This window comes from Chlorocebus sabaeus, chromosome 22 (genome assembly GCF_047675955.1).
Source record: "Chlorocebus sabaeus isolate Y175 chromosome 22, mChlSab1.0.hap1, whole genome shotgun sequence".
Lineage (NCBI taxonomy): Eukaryota > Metazoa > Chordata > Mammalia > Primates > Cercopithecidae > Chlorocebus > Chlorocebus sabaeus.
Genome location: NC_132925.1, coordinates 51,898,523 through 51,911,913, shown reverse-complemented (window position 1 = coordinate 51,911,913; position 13,391 = coordinate 51,898,523). Strand labels below are relative to the sequence as shown.

General features: G+C 42.1%; 1 protein-coding gene across 2 annotated transcripts in view; it reads right to left on the bottom strand.

Moving 5' to 3' along the window:
• The window catches only part of RAF1 (Raf-1 proto-oncogene, serine/threonine kinase), an 83,566-nt gene that overhangs the window by 50,432 nt on the left and 19,743 nt on the right, over positions 1-13,391 (bottom strand). The window contains exon 1 of one of the 2 annotated variants that reach the window (XM_073009835.1): positions 7,183-7,289. The exons of the other annotated variant lie outside the window; for it this stretch is intronic. The gene's annotated coding sequence lies outside the window, so the exon portion shown is untranslated. Of the gene's footprint in view, positions 1-7,182; positions 7,290-13,391 lie in introns of those variants that run through there. 2 annotated transcript variants of the gene reach the window in all.

Here is a 13,391-nt window from a genome sequence, read left to right as displayed (position 1 = left end):
ATTAGCTGGGCATTGTGGTGGGCACCTGTAATCACAGCTACTTGGGAAGCTGAGGCAGGAGAATCACTTGAACCCAGGAGGCAGAGGTTGTAGTCAGCTGAGACTGCGCCATTGCACTACAGCCTGGGCAACAGAGCAAGACTCCATTTCAAAAAAAAAAAAAATAGCTGGGTTTGGTGGTACAAGCTTGGCGGCACCAAGCTACTTGGGAGGCTGAGAAATGAGAATCGCTTGAGGCCGTGGTAGGAGACTCACTTGAGCCCAGTAGTTCAAGACCACCCTGGGCAACACAGCAAGACTGTATATCTTTTTTTAAAAAAAATTGATTAAATTAAAACACAGTAAGAATGGCTGCTCAAAAAAAAAAAAAAAAAAAAAAAGAGATTTGCTACACTGGCTAGGTGCAGTGGCTCATGCCTGTAATCCCAGCACTTTGGAAGGCTGAGATGGGGAGAACTACTTGGGTCCAGAAGTTCAAGACCAGCCTGGGCAACATGGCGAAACCCCATCTCTACAAAAAATACAAAAATTAGCCAGGCATGGTGGCCTGTATCTGTAGTACCAGCTACCTGGGGGGCTGAGAGGGAAGGATCACTTGAGTCTGGGAGGTGGAGGCTGCAGTGAGCTGAGATAATGCTGCTGCACTCTAGTCTGAGTAACAGAGCGAGACCTTGTCTCAAAAAAAAAAAAAAAAAAAGAAAGAAAGAAAGAAAGAAAAAATACTTGCTACATCAATGAACAGCAGCGGCAACAACAGTTTCATTACATACTACATATCCTAGAGACTATACTGAGCACTTTTGGTTTAGTAGGTAAAAGAACAGGTACTGAGTTTGAAATCCAGCTTCACTACTTGGGCAACTCCACGGATCTTGGGTAAAGATAATAATGGTATAAACTTCACTGAACTGCAGTGAAGAATGAATGAGATAGTGTAAATAAAGTACCTAATTTAGAGTCTGGCATATAAAAAACATTCTAAGTTAGCAAAAATTGTGTACCTTCACTATTAAAACAAATTCTTCAAGTGAAAAGCTGAACTCACTCAGAATTTTTTAAGTGTATTATACTCACTAGTAAACCTGGGAATTAGATTATCATCTAGGAACTAGGGTGTGTGGGTTAACTTCAATCTTTCAACTTCTGAGATTTCAGCGAATTCACAAACTTCCAGGAACTGAATACAGAATATTGTATATATGGACATGTACATCTTTATAGGGAGGGGCTTTCCTTCTACTAAAATTATTTTTTTGAGACAGAGTTTCGCTCTTTCACCCAGCCTCCTGAGTAGCGGGGACTACAGGTGCATGCCACCACACCTGGCTAATTTTTGTATTTTTAGTAGAGACAGTGTTTCGCCATGTTGACCAGGCTGTTCTGGAACTCCTGACCTCAGGTGATCCACCCACCTCCATCTCTATTAACATTTGAAAGCAATCTGTCCTCTACTGAGCACAGTCATTGTGTTCTTAAAACACAAATCGAAGCTGGGCACAGTGGCTCACTCCTGTAATCCCAGCACTTTGGGAGGCTGAGATGGGTGGATTACCTGAGGTCAGAGAATTTGAGACCACCCTGGCCAATGTGGTGAAACCCTGCCTCTACTAAAAATACAAAAATCAGTCGGGTGTGGTGGCACGTGCCTGTAATCCCAGCTACTCGGGAGGCTGAGGCAGGAGAATTGCTTGAACCCGGGAGGCAAAGGTTGCAGTGAGCCGAGATTGCGCTACTCCACTCCAGCCTGGGCAACAGAGCAAGACTCTGTCTCAAAACAAAACAAAAAACACAAATTTGGACATATTATTAAATACCCTTTATCTGTTCTTTATTACACTCAAATCAGCACTCATAGTCTTTAACTGTGACCTACAAGACCCTTCATGATGGCCTGGCCCTTTACCTATCAAACAGGACCTCCCTGACCACCCTGGTTCAAGTGTATCCTGTCCTTCTCCATCGTTCTTCTCTTCACTCAGCTTTACGGTTTTCATAATAATTCATCACCATTTGAAATAATATTAGGTATTTGCCTGCTCAATGATTATTGTCTGCCTATACCACTAGGTAGTATGCTCCAAGAAGCTAAGTTCAGTTCACCCTTATAAGCCCCACTGCCTTTAAGTATCCAGCATTTGGCAAGCTCTTAAGAGGTATTTGCTAAATGAGTAACATATGGTATCTGGGCTATCTGGGAAGTGGTGAGTTCTCACAAAAGTTATCAGTGTAGTCGTTTATGAACCACATTATGCCCAAAGACTATACTCAGGACTAGAACATTGACAACTGTGGAAAAACTATAGAATCTGCACGGAGTAATTGTTGACTGGCAGTCAGCTAAGGAGCAGCCAGGATAATGGTTGGCTGGCAGTCAAAGTCATGTAACAGTTCGTCAAACAAATCCCAAACAGACCAGCTGATAATAATACCCTATTAAAGCTACTATAGAATTCTACGTCAGAGGTATTTCCAAAGTTTGATTTACTACTACTGTTTGGCATTTCCCTTCATAGGTGTTTTATATTACAAATAAAACCAAACACATTCTTGTTCATCTGTTCTGTCACAGTAAATGGTAAATATTTCCTACCTACTCACACAACCGATTTGTCCTAAACATACACTGCTGAAAATAAAAGGGACTTTTAAACTACAGGGCTCCTGCTCAAGAAATGTAAAAATGGGCCGGGCATGATGGCTCATGCCTGTAATCCCAACACTTTGGGAGGCTGAGATGGGCAGATCACCTGAGGTCAGGAGTTCGAGACCAGCCTGGCCAACACAGCCTAAAAATACAAAAAAAAAAAAAAAGAAATGTAAAAATGTGTTTTTAAACATACATAAGGTTATGTAGAATGCAAAAGAATGTACAGGAACATGATGGATTACGTTTATTGATTTGCGTATGTTGAACCAGCCTTGCAGGGATGCAACATACGCAAATCAATAAACGTAATCCATCATATAAACAGAACCAAAGACAAAAACCACACGATTATCTCAACAGATGCAGAAAAGGACTTTGACAAAATTCAACAGCTCTTCATGCTAAAAACTCCCAATAAACTAGGTATTGATGGGACGTATCTCAAAATAATAAGAGCTATTTATGACAAATCCACAGCCATTCATACTGAATGGGCAAAAACCGGAAGCATTCCCTTTGAAAACTAGTACAAAATAGGGATGCCCTCTCTCACCACTCCTATTCAACATAGTGTTGGAGGTTCTGGCCAGGGCAATCATCAGGCAAGAGAAAGAAATAAAGGGTATTCAATTAGGAAAAGAGGAAGTCAAATTGCCCCTGTTTGCAGATGACATGATTGTATATTTAGAAAACCTCACTGTCTCGGCCCAAAACCTCCTTAAGCTGATAAGCAACCTCAGGATACAAAATCAATGTGCAAAAATCACAAGCATTCCTATACACCAATAACAGACAAACAGAGAGCCAAATCATGAGTAAACTCCCATTCACAATTGCTTCAAAGAGAATAAAATACCTAGGAATCCAACTTACAAGGGACATGAAGGACCTCTTCAAGGAGAACTACAAACCACTGCTCAACGAAATAAAAGAGGACACAAACAAATGGAAGAACATTCCATGCTCATGGATAGGAAGAATCAATATTGTGAAAATGGCTATACTGCCCAAAGTAATCTATAGATTCAATGTCATCCCCATCGAGCTACCAAAGACTTTCTTCACAGAATTGGAAAAAACTACTTCAAAGTTCATATGGAACCAAAAAAGAGCCCGCATTGCCGCAAGACAAAAGAACAAAGCTGGAGGCATCACGCTACCTGACTTCAAACTATACTACAAGGCTATAGTAACCAAAACAGCACGGTACTGGTACCAAAACAGAGATATAGACCAATGTAACAGAATAGAACCCCCAGAAATAACACCACACATCTACAACCATCTGATCTTTGACAAACTTGACAAAAACAAAAAATAGGGATAGGATTCCTTATTTAATAAATGGTGCTGGGAAAACTGGCTAGCCATACACAGAAAGCTGAAACTGGATCCTTTCCTTACATCTTATTACAAAAATTAATTCAAGATGGATTAAAGACTTAAATTTTAGACCTAAAACTATAAAAACCCTAGAAGAAAAACCTAGGCAATACCATTCAGGACATAGGCATGGGCAAGGACTTCATGACTAGAACACCAAAATTGACAAATGGTATCTAATTAAACTAAAGAGCTTCTGCACAGCAAAAGAAACCACCATCGGAGTGAACAGGCAACCTACAGAATGGGAGAAAATTTTTGCAATCTACCCATCTGACAAAGGGCTAATATCCAGAATCTACAAAGAACTAAACAAATTTATAAGAAAAAAAATCAAGCAACTCCATCAAAAAATGGGCAAAGGATATGAACAGACACTTCTCAAAAGAAGACATTTATGCTGTCAACAGACACATGAAAAGATGCTCATCATCACTGGCCATCAGAGAAATGCAAATCAAAACCACAATGAGATACCATCTCACACCAGTTAGAATGGAGATCATTAAAAAGTCAGGGAACAACAGGTGCTGGAGAGGATGTAGAGAAATAGAAACACTTTTACACTGTTGGTGGAACTGTAAACTAGTTCAACCATTGTGGAATACAGTGTGGTGGTTCCTCAAGGATCTAGAACTAGAAATACCATTTGACCCAGCCATCCCACTACGGGGCATATACCCAAAGGATTATAAATCATGCTGCTATAAAGACACATGCACACGTATGTTTAGTGCAGCACTATTCACAATAGCAAAGACTTGGAACCAACCCAAATGTCCATCAATGACAGACTGGATTAAGAAGATGTGGCACATATACACCATGGAATACTATGCGGCCATAAAAAAAGGATGAGTTCATGTCCTTTGTAGGGACATGGATGAAGCTGGAAACCATCATTCTGAGCAAACTATCGCAAGGACAGAAAACCAAACACTGCATGTTCTCACTCACAGGTGGGAACTGAACAATGAGAACACTTGGACACAGGGTGGGGAATACCACACACTGGGGCCTGTTGTGGGGTGGGGGGAGGGAGGAGGGATAGCATTAGGAGATATACCTAATGTAAATGACAAGTTAACGGGTGCAGCACACCAACATGGCACATGTATACATATGTAACAAACCTGCACGTTGTGCACATGTACCCTAGAACTTAAAGTATAATAATAATAATAATAACAAAAATGTACAGGAACAAAAAGATTTCAGATATGGAGACAAAATAGTTCCACTTACAGGAAATATAACAATTTCAAAATATTTGGAGGCCATGTCCCCAAACAAAAATGCTTTTTTTTTTTTTTTGGAAACAGGGACTTGCTCTGTCACCTCGGCTGGAGTGTAGGGCTGTGATCTCAGCTTATTACAACCTCTGCCTCCCGAGTTCAAGGGATCCTCCCACCTCAGCCTCCCAAACAGTTGGGAACATGGGCACGTGACACCACATCTGGCTAATTTTTGCATTTTCATAGAGACAGGGTTTCACCATGTTGCACAAGTTGGTCTTGAACTCCTGAGCTCAAGTGAGCTACCTGCTTTGGCCTCCTAAAGTACTGGGATTACACATGTGAACCACCGTACCCGGCCCCAAAAATGCGTTCTTAAGCATAACTATGTAATGCTAGTTGTAGTTTAGATTCTAAACCCGGTGTGGTGGCTCATGCCTGTAATCCCAGCACTTTGGGAGGCTGAGGCAGGCGGATCATCTGAGGTCAGGAGTTCAAGACCAGTTGGGCCAACATTGTGAAACCCTGTCTCTACTAAAAATACAAAAAAATTAGCTGGGCATGGTGGCAGGTGCCTGTAATTTCAGCTACTCGGGAGGCTGAGGCAGGAGAATTGCTTGAACCCAGGAGGCAGAGGTTGCAGTCAGCCTAGATCACGCCATTGCACTCCAGCCTGGGCAACAAGAGCAAAACTCTGTCTCAAAAAAATTAATGTAGGCCGGGTGCAGTGGCTCATGCCTGTAATCTCAGCACTTTGGAAGGCTGAGGCACGTGGGTCATGAGGTCAGGCGATCAAGACCATCCTGGCTAACATGGTGAAACCCCAACTCCACTAAAAAAAAAAAAAAAAACTAGCCAGGCGTGGTGGCGGGTGCCTGTAATCCCAGCTCGTCGGGAGGCTGAGGCAGGAGAATGGCTTGGACCCAGGAGGCAGAGCTTGCAGTGAGCTGAGATCGGGCCACTGCATTCCAGCCTGGGTGACAGAGCGAGACTCGTCTCAGCGAAAATAATAATAATCATCAATTAATTAATTTAAAAAATAGTAAGATAAATAATACCTCTCCCATTTCAGTAAAAGGATGACGCCAATTTCTCAATGAATAAAAACAACAGACTGTTGAACGTCAAGTTTTATAGGCAGCCCGGGCAACACAGGGAGACACCAGGTATGGTGGCATGGGCCTGTGGTCCCAGTTATTGGGGCGGGGCCACGGGGTAGGAGGCTGAGGTGAGAGGATGGCTTAACTGGGAAGTTGAGGCTGCAGAGAGCCATGATCATGCCACTGTACTCCAGCCTGGGTGATACAGCAAGACTCTGTCTCAGAAAAAAAAAAGTCAAGAATGCATTCTTGAAGAATTCCACCAACAAAATGCACCAAATACAGCCAAAGAGTTTTCTGCTATATGCCAAGTGGAAAGCTATGAAGAAAGAGAAGGACAGAAGCAGGAGGACATTGATTTTCATCTCCTATTCTTTCAAGAAGTAAGATTCATTATCTTGTAAAACGTCTAAACACTGGTAAGGCAAGACACAAGTCCGACCCATAATATTGCACTTCTGTCCTCAGGCAACAAATCAAATGACAGATAAAAGCACAACATCCACCACCCAATCCCCCGGCTTCAGGAGAGAACTCACAAACATTCTGCTGGCTAAAGCAAAAAGGTGTACTGTATTTCCAGACAGCCTGCAGAGTTCTGAGCAGTATTTCCATAATCCTCATATCTCAATCTACACAAAGCACCATGGGGCTTATAGATTATATAGCAGGCAGGAACACTCTTGGGATGCTGAGGCAAAAGAATCGCTTGAACCCGGGAGGCGGAAGTTGCACTGAGATCGCACCACTGCACTCCAGCCTGGGCAACAAGAGCAAAGCTGTCTCAAAAATAAAAGAAAAAAGAAATCCAGTTTACCTCCTTGTGGAATTCCTAATGAACTGCTGAGAAGTGACCTTACACAGGAATCTTATATCATTTATTCTGATGCTCATAATCCAGAAGAATACAGGGTTGTGATAAAGGTATTTTCAACTCCACATAGTCAATTCAGGCTCCTCACCCTGTGGTCCACCCCTAGAAATAATTTCAGTGAATTGTTGCATTCGGAGGCATTTCTAAAAATGAATAAATAGTACCAGATTAATAAACTGTAAATTAGCAAACTTTCAAAAACCCTGGAAAGGTTTTGCTGGTTTTTTTCAGTTTATGATATCTTGTAAAAAAGAAGAAAGCACAACTATGTTCAAGGTGCAAGATTATTAGGGAGCAGCACACATAACAAAGTACAATGAAGTAGCTTCGGGCCAAGTCAAATCTGGAAAGACTACAATTATTAAAAAGTTACTACCTGTACTTAGGGTATCATTTTAAGAGATTTGAATCCTAATATTTTAAGGTACCTCTGTCACATTAAAGCTAAATCTGAGGCATAAATGTTTGAGTGAAAATGTTATTTTATCAACTTCTAGAGAAGTAAATCATACTAGAACACCCAGGTAAGTTTTCTAATGGATTGTACTGCCGTAACTATTCTCCTGAAAAATGAGATTAGATTCCTTTAGACAGTGGTAAGAATTATCACAACTCTGACTAATGCAGCAAGCTTCTCAGCAGTTAAGTGTGCAAGAACTACAAGTCTTAAAACTTCTGTCCAAAAGAGAGTCAAGCAGCAGCTGGAAAAACTTAGGGTTAAGGATGACTTTGTTTTGCCCTATCCCTTGGCTCTATGCTTTTGCTTATTAGCAAGGCCAAGCAGTCAAATCTTCCTATTGCCCTTTCTGAGTAGGGAAACACCCACACGCAATAAACAATGTAAATACTTCAGGCATGGACATTTTAAAGTTTTCTTCAAAAATGCCTTAGCAAATCAATCATCATAAGGCACTCTGAAAAAACCTCATTTTTGAGTTTTTCCTCAAATACTATATTTCATTTAAAAATATTAAGGTGGCCGGGCGCAGTGGCTTATGGCTGTAATCCCAGCACTTTGGGAGGCCAAGGTGGGTGGATTGCAAGGTCAAGAGATACAGACCATCCTGGCCAACATGATGAAACCTTGTCTCTATTAAAAATACAAAATATTAGCTGGGCATGGTGGCACATGCCTGTAATCCCAACTACTCAGGAGGCTGAGACAGGAGAATCGCTTGAACCAGGGAGTTGGAGGTTGCAGTGAGCCAAGATCGCACCACTGCACTTCAGCCTGGTGACAGAGCAAGACTCAGCTGGAAAAAAAAAAAAAAAAAAAATTAAGGTGGCAGGACAAAAATATCTAAGGTAGCCAGCCTTTTGGTGTTAAATAAGGTTTTAAGAGATTCTTAGATCTACCTAAAACCTAACTTCTGAGAACCCAGCAATGCTTTTTGTGTAGTTCCGACTCAAGAAATTTACTTAGTCAAGAGAACTTAGAATTTAATTTAGCACAGCTCTACGATTTATTCAGCTCTCCTTACCATTATCTCATAGAACTGTTAGAATTAAACAGGCTGAAGCAGGTATTATTCATAATACCCCTTTTTATGATGAAGAAAAAAAGTAAAGTTCAAAAGGTTTAGGGACAATTTAAGACAAGCAAAATTAAAAATTCAGATACTCAGACTTTACAGTTCTTTCCATTACAATACTGATTTAAATGGTACATTAGGATTTGAAAATTTTATTGTTTAATGATGTTACTATTATACTCCCTCTAAAATTTTGTTTGTTTTTCACAGTTGATCTGTACTTTGAAACCTAGGACTTAATTTTTTGGAATACAGTAATGTAGTGGTTAAGAGCTTTAGGCATTGAACTCAGAAAAACCCAGGCTGAAGTTTAAGCCCTATCTAGAAGAGTTCCTAATTATTGTACTGTACTGTATTTATTCATTTTTTTTGTAGAGGTAGGGCGGGGCGGGAGGGTGTCTCACTATGTTGCCCAGGCTAGTCTTGAACTCTCGGCCTCAAGCAGCCTCTCAGCTCAGCCTCCCAAAGAGCTGGGATAAAAAGGCGTCAGCCACTGTGCCTGGCTTATTACATTACTTTTAAATACTGTTTATAAATAACGCATGAGACCTCTGTGTGGCGGAAAGAAAAAGACTGTATATACCATGTCTTATATATTACAAGCAATTAAAATTTTTCTTCATATTTAAGAGATTTTTACTTCACTTCTAAACAACAAAAGATTTAGCTTAAATTCATTACTTTAGGGCAGTCATATTCTTAATGCTTTTTTATAACGTTTCCTTTCTTTCTTTTTACTCAAATAATATATTAATAGATGGGGTATCAAAAATCGAATCTTTGTTTTTTAGAGATGGAGTCTCCCTTTGTCACCTAGCTGGAAGTGCAGTAGCTTCATCATAGCTCACTGTAGCCTCAAACTCCTGGGCTCAAGCAATCCTCCCACCTCAGCCTCCTGAGTAGCTGGAAAAATATAATCTTTCATTCATGAAGCTAACATTATAATCTACAGCAAATGGATAAAGAATTAAGACAGGTAGAAATATAATAACGATATTACCCATTTAAGTCTTTTTTTTTTGAGATGGAGTCTTGCTCTGTCACCCAAGCTGGAGTGCAGTGGCACGATCTTGGCTCACTGCAACCTCCACCTCCAGGTTCAAGCAATTCTCCTGCCTCATCCTCCTGAGTGGCCGGGACTACAGGTGCGCACCACCAACGCCCTGCTAATTTTTGTATTTGTCTTTTTTATTTTTTATTTTTTATTTTCAAGACAGAGTCTCACACTGTTACCAGGCTGGAATGCAATGGCGCGATCTCAGCTCACTGCAACCTTCACCTCCCAGGTTCACACGATTCTCCTGCCTCAGCCTCCCGAGAAGCTAGGATTACAGGTGCACACCACCACACCCAGCTAATTATTTTTAATAGAGACCGGTTTCACTATGTTGGCCAGACTGGTCTCGAACTTCTGACCTCGTGATCCACCTGCCTCAGCCCCCCCAAAATGCTGGGATTACAGGGGTTAGCCACCGCTTCCGGCCTAATTTTTGTATTTTCAATAGAGACAGGGTTTCACCGTGTTAGCCAGGCTGGTCTCAAACTCCTGACCTCAAATGATTCACCCACCTTGGCCTCCCAAAGTGCTGGGATTACAGGAGTGAGCCATCGCGTCTGGTTTTTAAAGTCATTTTTTAAATCTTCATTCCCAAAATATTATTCCCAAAGTTGGTAACAAATAGATAAAATAAGGCCGGGCGCAGTGGCTCACGACTGTAATCCCAGCCCTTTGGGAGGCCAAGGTCAGGAGATCGAGACCATCCTGGCTAACACGGTGAAACCCCATCTCTACTAAAAATGCAAAAAATTAGCCGGGCGTAGCGGCGGGCGCCTGTAGTCCCAGCTACTTGGGAGGCGGAGGCAGGGGAATGGCGTGAACCCTGGAGGCAGAGCTTGCAGTGAGCCGAGATCACGCCACTGCACTCCAGCCTGGGCAACAGAGCGAGACTCTGTCTCAATAAATAAATAAATAAATAAATAAATAAATAAATAAATAAATAAAATAAAATAAATTCTCCGTGTAATTAGAAGACTGCTCAACTACAAATCATGACATTAACTGTGAATGTTAGGCAATACAAAGGAATTCCTACACATCAAAATAACCCAAGCAATGCCCTAGAGTGAAAATTCTGTTGTAGTATTATCTGGCTACCCTGAGTTTCCCCTTGGTTTGAAAGCAGAGGGAAGAGAAGGAACTGGTAGCAAGAGCTTAAAAAGTCTGTATCTGGCATAACAACCTGAACCCATTAAGGTGCCCTTTTTTGTTGTTGTTGTTGTTTTGAGATCGAGTTTTCCTCTCGTTGCCCAGGCTGGAGTGCGATGGCATGATCTCCACTCACTGCAAACTGCGCCGCCCAGGTTCAAGCGATTCTCCTGCCTCAGCCTCCTGAGTAGCTGGATTACAGGCACGTGCCACCATGCCCAGCTAATATTTTGTATTTTTAAAAGAGATGGGGTTTCATCATGTTGGCCAGGCTGGTCTCAAACTCCTGACCTCAGGAGATTCACCCACCTCAACCTTCCAAAGCACTAGGATTACAGGTGTGAGCCATTGCGCCCGGCCAGTTGCCTGTATTTTTCTGAGACGGAGTCTTGCTCTGTTGCCCAGACTAGAGTGCAGTGGTGCAATCTCGGCTCACTGCAAGCTCCACTTCCCGGATTCACGCCACTCTCCTGCCTCAGCCTCCCATGTAGCTGGGACTACAGGCACCCGCACCGCGCCCGGCTAATTTTTTTTTTTTCTATTTTTTAGTAGAGACAGGGTTTCACCATGGTCTCGATCTCCTGACCTCGTGATCCGCCTGCCTCAGCCTCCCAAAGTGCTGGGATTACAGATGTGAGCCACCACGCCCCACCGGCAGTTGCCTGTATTTTTTTTTTTTTTTTTGAGACAGAGTCTTGCTGTGTCACCCAGGCTGGAGTGCAGTGGTGTGATCTTGGCTCACTGCAAGCTCCATCTCCTGGGTTCACGCCATTCTCCTGCGTCAGCCTCCAGAGTAGCTGGGACCACAGGTGCCCGCCAACACGCCCGGCTAATTTTTTGTATTTTTAGTAGAGACAGGGTTTCACCATATTAGCTAGGATGGTCTCAATCTCCTGACCTCGTGATCCGCCCGCCTCAGTCTCCCAAAGTGCTGGGATTACAGGTGTGAGCCACCACGCCCGGCAGTTGCATTTTTAAACAGCACTTTCCCCGCCAGTTGCCTGTATTTTTAAACAGCATTTTCCTTACTGACATCTGAAGCTTAAGATTTATCTGTGTTTCTTTCTCCCTACTTGACATATTTCTTAGTATGTGAGGATTAATATATGGGAAGCATACAGTTTTACACCTGAGATGGTAAATGTTACTTATTATTGTTTGTTAAATAAGCAACAATTGTACGATTGAAATATATCAGAAATTGATTAGAAATGATGTTCTAGTGCCAGGCACGGTGGCTCACGCCTATAATTCCAGCACTTATGGGAGGCCAAGGCAAGGCAGGCAGATCACTTGGCCTGGCCAAGACCAGTCTGGCCAACATGGTGAAACCCCGTCTCTACTGAAAACACAAAAATTAGCTAGGTGTAGTGGCAGGTGCCTGTAATCCCAGCTACTCTCAAGGCTGAGCCAGGGAGAATCACTTGAACATGGAAGGCAGAGATTGCAGTGAGCCAAGATTGCATCATTGTACTATAGCCTGGGTGGCAAGATAAAAACTCCATCTTAAAAAAAAAAAAAAAAAAAAAAAAGGTGTTCTATTGATTACAACAATCAGGAACTCTGGCTGGGTGCAGTGGCTTAATCCCAACACTTTCGGAGGCCAAGGCATGAGGACCGCTTGAGCCCAGGAGTTCAAGACCAGCCCCCTGGGCAACATAGTGACACTTTCATTCTACAAAAAATTAACTAACTAAATAAAATACAATAATTAGAAACTCTTCTAGATAGCTCTTAAACCTCCAGCCTGAATTTTTCTGAGTTCAATGCCTAAAGCTCTTAATCACTGTTACTGTATTCCAAAAATTAAATCCCAGGTTCCAAAGCACAGGACACCTGTGAAAAACCTATGATTAACTCTCACATTACTTAGGGAAATCTGTATTTCCCCATATTAACAATACACTACCTTATTCATTTACTCTTTGTAAATTGTCTCCAGATTCTCAGAGATCCTCTGTAGACCCTATGTGGGACAATTCTAGATATTTTACCCATTAGTCTATAATTTAGAACCTTGTAAATGACATCAGCACAGTCCTAAATCACCGCATTAACCAATGCAACTTTTTGGAAAATCTCTCTCTCTCTACCTGCACTTCTCATTTCCTCAAAAAGTTTCTTATTTCTCTAAGAAAGGAGACAGAAGGCAAGATTTAGTATCAGGCCAGTGCAGTGGCTCACACTTGTAATCCCAGGACTTTGGGAGGCCCAGGTGAGTGGATCACTTGAGGCCAAGAGTTCGAGATCAGCCTGAGCAACATGCTGAATCCGCACCTCTACTAAAAATACAAAAATTAGCAGGGCGTGGCGGCACGGGCCTGTAATCCGAGCTACTTGGGGGGCTGAGGCAGAAGAATCACTTGAATCCGGGAGGCAGACGTTACAGTGAGCCAAGATCATGCCACCGCACT